The sequence below is a fragment of the Schistocerca gregaria genome, chromosome 5, assembly GCF_023897955.1.
Source record: "Schistocerca gregaria isolate iqSchGreg1 chromosome 5, iqSchGreg1.2, whole genome shotgun sequence".
NCBI classification, from domain to species: Eukaryota; Metazoa; Arthropoda; class Insecta; order Orthoptera; family Acrididae; genus Schistocerca; species Schistocerca gregaria.
In genome coordinates this window covers 63,823,195-63,833,274 of record NC_064924.1, presented here as the reverse complement: position 1 = coordinate 63,833,274, position 10,080 = coordinate 63,823,195, and the positions used below count along the sequence as shown (strand labels likewise).

At 46.8% G+C, this 10,080-nt stretch overlaps 1 protein-coding gene across 1 annotated transcript in view; it reads left to right on the top strand.

Moving 5' to 3' along the window:
- The first annotated feature begins 314 nt into the window (after positions 1 to 314).
- Positions 315 to 10,080, top strand: part of LOC126272894 (growth arrest-specific protein 1-like) — a 101,093-nt gene continuing 91,327 nt past the window's right edge. The window contains exon 1 of the mRNA XM_049976150.1: positions 315 to 403. The gene's annotated coding sequence lies outside the window, so the exon portion shown is untranslated. The remainder of the gene's footprint in view (positions 404 to 10,080) is intronic.

The window sequence follows — 10,080 nt, the reverse complement described above, 5'->3', positions numbered from 1 at the left end:
CCCATCTAACAAATGCGTTAGACACTTGTTGTCTTACATAGGTGATGAGGACCGCAGGACCGTATTCTGCCTCTTTATATATCTCTTTATTTGAATACGCATGTCTATGCCAGTTTCTTTGGCTCTTCAGTGTATACGACGTTGCCACAGCTGTTTCTTATTCTATTATTATTATTATTATTATTATTATTATTATTATTTTACGGTCTCTTCTGTCGCTGACGTGGCGCACTTCCACAACTAACCAAGCTCTTTGTTGTTAATCACAGGCACGCAAGATACTCCGTGCTGCGGTTTTCTTTCGCCGGGATCGAGCTGTACTGGGGATCTAGCGCCTATGGACGTTCTGCTACCATGTCTGCCAGGGCGCTGTACCCAAGTTAGCGAGGAACGTCCTGCTGAGGTCAGTAACCTTCTGAAAACAGTCACCTATTGCGTGAAGCAGAGCTGGAATATTTTTAAAAACATTTCACGCAAAAGCTAATATTTGTTTGCATATTCTGTATTATACCGTCCTTGTGGCTGCTAGTAAAATTTAACGGATTTGGCAACTGTAGTATTTTTGAAGTTTATCCCTAATTAAAATAGGCTGTAACGACTGCTTTTCGTTTTACTTCGATAACCTATCGTTAAGTGTGATGCTAATAGCTTTGTAGTTCCCGTGCACAAGTCTTCACTTTTCTGTTCTCGGTTAGTGTTCTGTCCTTAAAATGAGCTGCCAACTTGTCGTCAAGAACTAATGTGCAAATATCTTGGAGTATGTTAATGTAGAAATAAGTTCATTGTGCATTTAGTTTCAGTGTAGGATTATTATTTGTCATCTTTTTCGCTTACTGTGTTGTTTAGGATGCTGAAACTGAGGTCGAAAGTTTGCGTAGATTGCTCAGCTCTGTAGAAACAAACTAGACTGTTATTGTTTCATAACAAGTTGCCTCCACGAGTGACCACTTTTACCTTGGAAAGATTGGAAGACCACCTTGTCGGATGGCCATTTAGAGTCAAACACTTTTACATAATTACTGGATGAACAGAAGTCAACGGCAAAATTGCCTCGTACGACACCATTTGTCCAATTGTAAGGCACTCGTGGCACATTAGTGACGAACGACCCTCGCATAACACATTCATGCTACGTAATTGTCTTTCTTGGTGATTATGGAATTTGCCAGAAGAGTATGCTCGTTACAAAATGACTAGAAGTGTACATTAATGCAGACAGGACTTTTTTAAGTTCTTTCTTGCCATCATATTCGTCGGATTTTGCGGTCATTTCGACCGCGACCGTGTTTCCTGCATAACGCCCCTTCCACGCACATTTCAGGGTTTGAAGCATTGCTTCCACCACCTGTGCAGAACCATCAGCATGAACTTGTCTTAGTTCCGACTACTCTCGCAACTGAAGCAAAGTATTCATTAATCCGAAGACTGTTTTGAACAGGACTGTTCTTTACTAGCCATGGAGGTGCTATGGCCTTGTCTTCCTCCGAACTTTGAACTGACTCACCCAGCGTGTTACAGGACATTTGCGTTTTAACGTGAGTTTCGAACGACGGCGGAACTCAGCGTTTTTTACATCAACAAACATCGTCAGAAGGGAAAGGAATGATATAAATCCTAGAAGTGAGCGGGGATCGAACCCGAGGCCAGTGGATGTATAGCCTGGCACTTTACGATTGGGACACCGGTTTACACGCTACTATGAAAGGCCATCATTCGGGATGATGATATGACACAACAATGTAGTGAGCTTGCAATTGTCGGAAGATGGAAAACAAAAGCTGTCAATGCCATCAATCATTATGTCTATGTGTCTCCTCCACAGAATCAATACACAGTGAGGCGACGTGCTCAGAACGAAGTAGGAGCCATTTAGTCAGCGTGAACTCCTGAGGAGCACCATCGTGCAAAACTGAATGAATCTGAATCAGATATGGAACTGAAACTGTCTTACAAGCACTTAAGAAAATCTCATAGGTTTTATCGGCGTGATTGTTTGAGGACGTGCTTCCGAGTGTTCTGCCAAGTTGTTGTTTCCATTCTATGCAGTCTTTAATAGCTCGACGACCGACCTAGCGGACTTCTTCAGGTGCTGCGATTTTGCTGTTATGTGTACTCGCGGCCTGGACTCGAACCACGTTGCGAACAGTTATTGGTCTCGCGCCGCTATCTGAGATGAGTTCGATTCTCGTCACGCACTTCTCGTTGGTGTTCTTTTGTTTTTTAGGGCCAGTGAAACGCAAATTCTTTCAGCGTTCTCCAGCTGTGTTGCCCAGCGAGTTAGTAAACTGAGTACCGGATCCCAAGCGTTCTTTAAATCTAAACCTGTGTTTCTGTTTATTAGGTTTGGTGGCATGTTTATATCGATATGCTCATTAGTTATGCTGTCAAAGAGACTTGGTGTTTGCAGTACGATGGGTGGATGATCGTATTCGAGGCACTGCTCGACAACATACGATTTGTTTCGTTAATTCAGTTGGGCGAGTTGTGCATCTCTCCTCGACTGTTCTGACAGTCTGCCCCAGGTCGGACACGCCGCATTCGCACGGGATTGGGTACACACACACACACGCACACACACACACACACACACACACACACACACACACACACACACACACAGCTTTCGGAGACCTAGATCGTGTGCAACATTACGAAAAAGACTTTTATCTTAGTTGAAGGGAGCGAAAAGCACTGTATACCTTGTTTCTTTAGATATTTAACTATCTTTACCGATGTTGGGCCAGCATAAGGAGGAATAAGCGCTTTTTTGCTTCTCTTCCTCTCAACCACGTTGGCCGGTCGGGGTGGCCGAGTGGTTCTAGGCGCTACAGTCTGGAACCGCTACGGTCGCAGGTTCGAATCCTGCCTCGGGCATGGATGTGTGTGATGTCCTTAGGCTAGTTAGGTTTAAGTAGTTCTAAGTTCTAGGGGACGGATGACCTCAGAAGTTAAGTCCCATAGTGCTCAGAGCCATTTGAACCAACCACTTGCTCTGGCAATTTTAGTTGCAACGTTCATTCAATTTGACGATCTGAGTACCAGTTCCTTTTGAACACTATTCGCAGGTGTCGTAATTCTTCGACGAAGCTTTCGTTGTCTTAAACTCTTAGAGCTCTATCGACCAGTGTCTTTAGGGCCTAATTTCTTCGTGAGCGTTACTGGTTGGTGGCTTGAGGTATGGAGGCAGAGGTGAGTTAGTGTGCCTAGGTTTCTATTTAAACTGTCACCCAGGAATCAGACCGTTCTTCTCTTAACTGAGAAGTCTAGGAAAGGTAGTTGGCCCTCTTTTTCTATTATTTTGTGATGCGATGGACAGAGTTTAAATGTTTCAGGAACTTTCGAAGTTTTGCCACTTCACGCCGCCATACCACAGAAGTCTTATCCGCTTATCGATAGAAATACGTTGGTTTCAACTTAGCGGATGGTAGCGACTTTGCTTCTAAGTGTTCCCTGTATGCTTTCGCCATGACAGCCGATAACTCGCAAGCCATGTCGACGCTAAAGAGTTGTTCATAATTTTGGGGTAGATCCTCGCTTACAGGGTGATTTTGCTAAGTGGGGACCAACTGCAGAGAATTATTTCTGAGACGGTAAGGTGGTGCTGGTGGTTAGTGTTTAACGTCCCGTCGACAACGAGGTCATTAGAGACGGAGCGCAAGCTCGGGTTAGGGAAGTATTGGGAAGGAAATCGGCCGTGCCCTGTCGAAGGAACCATCCCGGCATTTGCCTGAAACGATTTAAGGAAATCACGGAAAACCTAAATCGGGATGGCCGGAGAGGGGATTGAACAGTCGTCCTCCCGAATGCGAGTCCAGTGTGCTAACTACTGCGCCACCTCGCTCGGTTGAGACGGTAAGAAGCAAACTAGGTCATATGGACAGATGACCGGAAATGCATGGTGTCTACACAAATGGCTATTTGTTAATGCACGATGCCTATATAGTACTATGCAGTGCACAACATGCTGTGATGATGGCACCGTTAGACAAGGTGTTCGAAGCGAAACATGCGTGACGACGGTGCAGTACCGAATGACACACGCAATCACATTGCGTCACAGGCATCTGCATGACTGGGATGGGCTCCACATACACGACTTCTTGCAGGTACTTCCAGAGGTGGAAATAAAATAACAGGCAGCCGGGCGGGATAAGGCACGGGACCCCCTCGTGCGCTCCATCCGTAGGGGGAGTAGTCGAGGCGCTTCCTCACGGAAATGCTGGAGTGAGCTGGAGCACCACGATGTGGTAGCTACGTTAGTCTTTGTATCAGCAAAGGCACGTCTACCAGCAGGGGTGGCGGAGTAACCCGCAAAAGTGCAGACATGCCTCGCCAATGAGGCATAGTGGAAGTATGACTGGTCCCATGAGACGGTCGCCAATAATCTCCACCCACACATTGAGGCTGACCGCTGCAGACGCTTCGCTGCTTCCATTCAGGGTGATTCTCTGCAGTTGGTGTTGTCCCTCGTACGGGTAGTCTCATCTGTGAATATCACGGGCAAATCCCTGAATCGTTTTGGCTTATACAACGAACAAGCGCCAAAACTATTGCCACGGAGACAAGTCCGTAAATAATAAGACCACCACGCCTTGTAAGTGATACGGATAGAGGCGGTTGTGGACAATGCTTCACACGGTCGTCTGCCTTATTCCATGCTGGCGAGCCACCTATCAGGTGCTGATAATGGAATTTTGTTCTGAATTGCCGGCCGCGGTGGACGAGCGGTTCTAGGCGCTTCAGTCTGGATCCGCGCGACTGCTACGGTCGCAGGTTCGAATCCTGCCTCGGGCATGATTGTTTGTGATGTCCTTAGGTTAGTTAGGTTTAAGTAGTTCTCAGTTCTAGGGGACTGATGACCTCAGCAGTGAGGTTTGTTCTGAATTATTCGACACCTTTTTCTCCAAGCCTTGTGCTATCCTTTGTTCTACGTTCCACCAGTTTAGTAATAGTTTTATAGTAGATGTGACACATGATCTGTGTTGTATCAACACCTGCAATGGTGTGAATCAACAATAAATGTAAATAAAAAATTACGAATGCGCCTGGTGCTGATGCAGTTACATACAGAACGGTGTAAAAATTCAGTCTCCATCCTCTGAGTTTGTCCGCTGTCGGGACGACGGGAAGCTCACGACAAGTTCACGAAGGAGAGGGCTGTGAACCCCACCATTCATAGTTACCACCGCCCGTAAACAAGCCTGTCATACAATCACACATACGATGAAACACTATTGCAAACAATTCATGGTGCGCTTGCTGTCTCGGCAGTGGTACTCATCCCAGTGCAACAGTGCTGCCGCCTCACTCCGTCTGCTCCCATTCTCCATTTTCTGGTCCATATGCGAGTACCAAGTCCACCAGGTCCTGGTAGGTATACCGGGCCATGGTCTCGCACTGCTTAGCTACACACGTCTGCATCAGAGTGAGTCGACAACAGCAACGAAGCGAATGCCCTAGTACCAATGTGTGAGCACTTTGCCGTCCTGTAGAACATTACTCGTCTTTAGAGTGTTGAGCCGGGCGTTGTGGCAGAGCGGTTCTAGACGCTTCTGTCTGGAACCGCGCTGGTGCTACGGTCGCAGGTACGAATCCTTCCTCTGGCACGGATGTGTGTGATGTTCTTAGTTAGGTTTAAGTAGTTCTAAGTCTACGGAACCGATGGCCTCAGATGTTAAGTCCCATAGTGTTTAGAGCCATTTGAATCGAGTGTTGAGCAAAACCACTATTTCAGGCAGCACATTCGTTCTTGCTTGGCCTGTTCTTGTGTGTTCTTTCAGTCACTGAAATTTACGCTGTCAGGTATCTTTTATGTAAATCTTAAAGTGAGTGTGGCTCCGGTCATATGCCCATATGCTCGTCTCAGGGATCGTCTCCTGGAGTTTATCTCCATTTAGCGAAATCATCCCGTATACTACTGCTGGCCTTGATTGTGGAAGATGTCACATTATTGCAGAATGAGGTTTTCACTCTGCAGCGGAGTGTGCGCTGAGATGAAACTTGCTGCCAGATTAAAACTGTGTGCCGTACCGAGACTCGAACTCGGGACCAAGCACTTGCCCGCGAAAGGCGAAGGTCCCGAGTTCGAGTCTCGGTCCGGCACACAGTTTTAATCTGCCAGCAAGTTTCAGTGACATTATTGTCTAAGACAGTCATCTATGTAGGTAGGATCTTCTGACTGTGCACTGTACGCAGGACATAGTGAGCTGCGCCAGTAGGTTGCCGCTGGCGGCTGGTGAAGGCAGGCCACGTGCATCGCTGTTGCCCGCACCTGGTACCAGCCTGCCGGCTCTTACCGCCGGCTATTTACTGCTGGCGCCGCGGTCGCTGACAGCCGTGCCCGACAGGAAAACGGGTCTGGCAAGGGGGCGGGGGAGGGAGGGGGGGGGGGGGGGAGCGGCACGCAGGCGGCAGCGCATCGCCTGTGATCGCATCGTGTGGAGTGCGCCACGCCCACCCCAGAACACGAGCGCCAGCGCCCGCGTTTGCCATGTCTAGGAACACGCGCGGGCCGTGCGCCTTCTCACGTTCACTGCCGAGTCCTACATGTACTTCTCGTGAGCTTGCCGGCTTCCCGACAGCGGCGAGACTCAAAGGATGGGGACTGAATTCTTATACCGTTCATTACCTCACTGCGGAAGCACCAGGCGTAGAGTGATGCATCACGAGAACTTACTCTAGCAGACAAGTTACCAAATTGTAAAAAAAATAATTGTTTATGCAATTCCTGTGAAGATAATATCTATATTAGTACATCTATTCCCGGCCGGTGTGGCCGAGCAGGTCTAGGCGCTGCGCTCTGGAACCATGCGACCACTACGGTCGCAGGTACGAATCCTGCCTCGGGCATGGATGTGTGTGATGTCCTTAGGTTAGTTAGGTTTGAGAAGTTCTAAGTTCTAGGGGACTGATGACCTCAGACGTTAAGTCCGGTCGCGCGGTTCCAGACTGTAGCGCCTAGAGCCCCTCGGCCACTCCGACCGGCTCAGCGGTACGTTGTTTACATTGTTTGGCACAACTACGGTATATTAAGTGCTGCGGAATGGCGTGCAGGCAGAACGATGGTCAGCAAATCTATGCGACGCAGTCTGGAACCGCGCGACCGCTCCAGTCGCCGGTTCGAATCCTGCCTCGGGCATGGATGTGTGTGATCCTTAGGTTAGTTGGGTTTAAATAGTTCTAAGTTCTATGGGACTGATGACCTCAGACGTTAAGTCCCATAGTGCTCAGAGCCACGAAAGTAGTGGAAATCTTCACTTATTTATGCGCAAAACGCTGCATTACGTTTAGGGTCACCTGCCAGCTCCACACGTCACCGAACGTCTACATGTCTTCCGGCAGTTCGCAACAGTGTTGGTAACCTCCTTGCAGGTAAATGCCTCATCTTCGAACAGCCTCAAGAATCTTCCGACGTTATCCACTAGACCATTTACATACAGTGTATACATTAATAGACGTATCACATGTCCCTGCGACACATGTGACATTTCAGTAAAAAAAAAATCATGAGAAAGAACTTCACAAATTGAACAGCAGGTCAAAAATGCTTTAGTCCACCACTGGCCCTAATGCAAGTTATTCGGCTTGGCTTTGATTGATATAATTGTTGGATGTCCTGAGAGATATCGTGCCAAATTATGTCCGGTTGGAGGGACCTGCCCGTAATCGTCCAAACGTTCTCCACTGGGGAGAGATCAGGCGACTTTGCTGGCCAAGGTAGAGTTCGACAAGAACGAAGACAAGCAGTAGAAATTTCCCGTGTGTGGGCAGGCATTACCTTGCTGAAATGGAAGCCCAGGATGGCTTGCCACGAAGGAGAACGAAACGGGACGTAGAATATCATCGACGTGCCGTTGTGCTCTAAGGATGCCGTGGAAACTTTCGATATAATTTAGCAAGGATTCAGAAGTTCTCCTTTTTTTCTGAATCAAAGCTGATTTTTGTACACGAGAGTTCCGCTCTGCAGAAACGTCATCATGTGATAGAACAAAAAATGTTTGATAATTCTGTCATTATATCCACCTGTCCAACTACGCGTCTCCAAATCTGTAGTGACCTGTGCCTTTCTTTTTGCAATCGCTGGGAACCCTACGTTACTTCAACGACTTACGGTAAACTACTGCTAACAGGGAAATAGTTTCTTCCGAATAATCTCTGTAGAATCTCACAGGTTTCTCATTCGATCCAGATCACTTTTCACTATGACAGTCACTCAGAATTACTGAGATCCTTGGGAGGGTAACCATTATAAAATTATTTGACATTGTATGTGAGATATGTCAGACAGATGATACAGCCTCAGAATTAAACAAGAATGTAATAACTCCTATTCGCATAAGAGCAAATTTTCAGAGTTACTGAGCCATTAGTTTAGTAAGTTATGGTTGCCAAACTATGATATGAATTATTTACGGAAGGCCGGCCGGAGTGGCCGAGCAGTTCTAGGCGCTTCAGTCTGGAACCGCGCGACCGCTACGGCCGCAGGTTCGAATCCTGCCTCGGGAATGGATGTGTGTGATGTCCTTAGGTTAGTTACGTTTAAGTACTTCTAAGTTTTAGGGGACTGATGACCTCAGATGTTAAGTCCCATAGGGCTCAGAGCCATTTGAACCATTTACGGATAGCTGCAAAAAGCTGGTGGAAGCCGATCTCGGGGAAGTTCATTTTGGGTACTAGAGAAACGCAGGAACACAGGAGACATACTGACCCTATGACTTATGTTAGAAGATATGTTAAAGAGAGCCAAACCTATGTTTGTAGCATTTGTAGATTTATACATAGCTTTTGACTGTGTTGGCTGAAATTCTCAAGGTAGCAGGGATGAAATACAGAGAGCGGAAAGTTATCCACAAGTAGCAAAGAAACGAGAGCGCAGTTCTAAGAATCGAAGGACATGAAAGGGAAGCAGTAATTGAGATGGGAGTGAGACAGGTTTCTTAGCTCTCACCAATGTTATTCAAGGAGAAATTTGGAAACCAAATTAGAATTGTGAGAACAGAAATAAAATAAACCTTAAAGTTTGCTGAGAACATTGTAATTCTTCCAGATGCGGAAAAGGTCGTGGAATATCAGTTGAATGGAATGGAAAGAAAGGATGTAAACGACGGTAATGGATTGTAGTGGCATTAAATCAGGCAATGCTGAGGAAATTAGATTATACAGTGAAAGTAGTACATGGCTTTTGCTATTTGTGCAGCAGACTAGTTGATGACGGGCGAAATAGGGAGGATGTAGCAAGAAAAGAGTTTCTCAAACTGAGAAATTTGCAAACATAAAATATAAACTGAAGTCATAGCTAGTCTTTTCCGAAAGAATTGGTCTGATGTTTTCCACATATGAATGTCAAACGTGTATAAGCAGTTCAGGCAAGAAGAGAGTAGAACATTTTGAAATGTGGTGTTACAGAAGAATGTTGAAGATTAAAGGGTTAGATCGAATAACTAACGAGGAGATACTGAGTAGAGTTGGGGGAAAACAAAGTTTGTGGCACAATTTTACTAAAGTAAGGGATCAGTTGATAGGACACATGCTACGACATAAATGAAACCGCCAAGGTAGCCTAGAGCGCTAACGCGCTGCTTCCTGGTCTCGCGTAGGCGCGCCGGCCCCGGATCAAAACCGCCCGGATTAGCGACGAGGGCCGGTATACCGGCTAGCTTACATGTGGTTTTTAGGCGGTTTTCCACAACCCGCTAGGTGAATAACGGGCTGGTCCCCAAGTTCTGCCCCAGTTACACGACACACAGGCATTTGAAAACGATCCCACTATTTCATGACTTACACTAGATGCAGACAGCTGGGGTACACTACTTCCGTCCCGGGGGGTTTGGGGTGCCGTCAGGAAGGGCATCCAGCCACTCCCTGCACTTAACACTGCCAAACCCATAATAACAAAGCCGACCCCGCGTTGGAGCGGTACAAAGGCCCTGAGAAAGAAAGAAAGAATGCTATGACATAAAGGATTCGTCAGTGTGGTAATGGTTGGGGGGGGGGGGGGGTAAAAATTGTAGAGAGAAATTAAAGCATGAGTGCAGTAAGCTGGTTCTGCTGGATTTAGGCTGTAGTAGTTATTCAGAGATG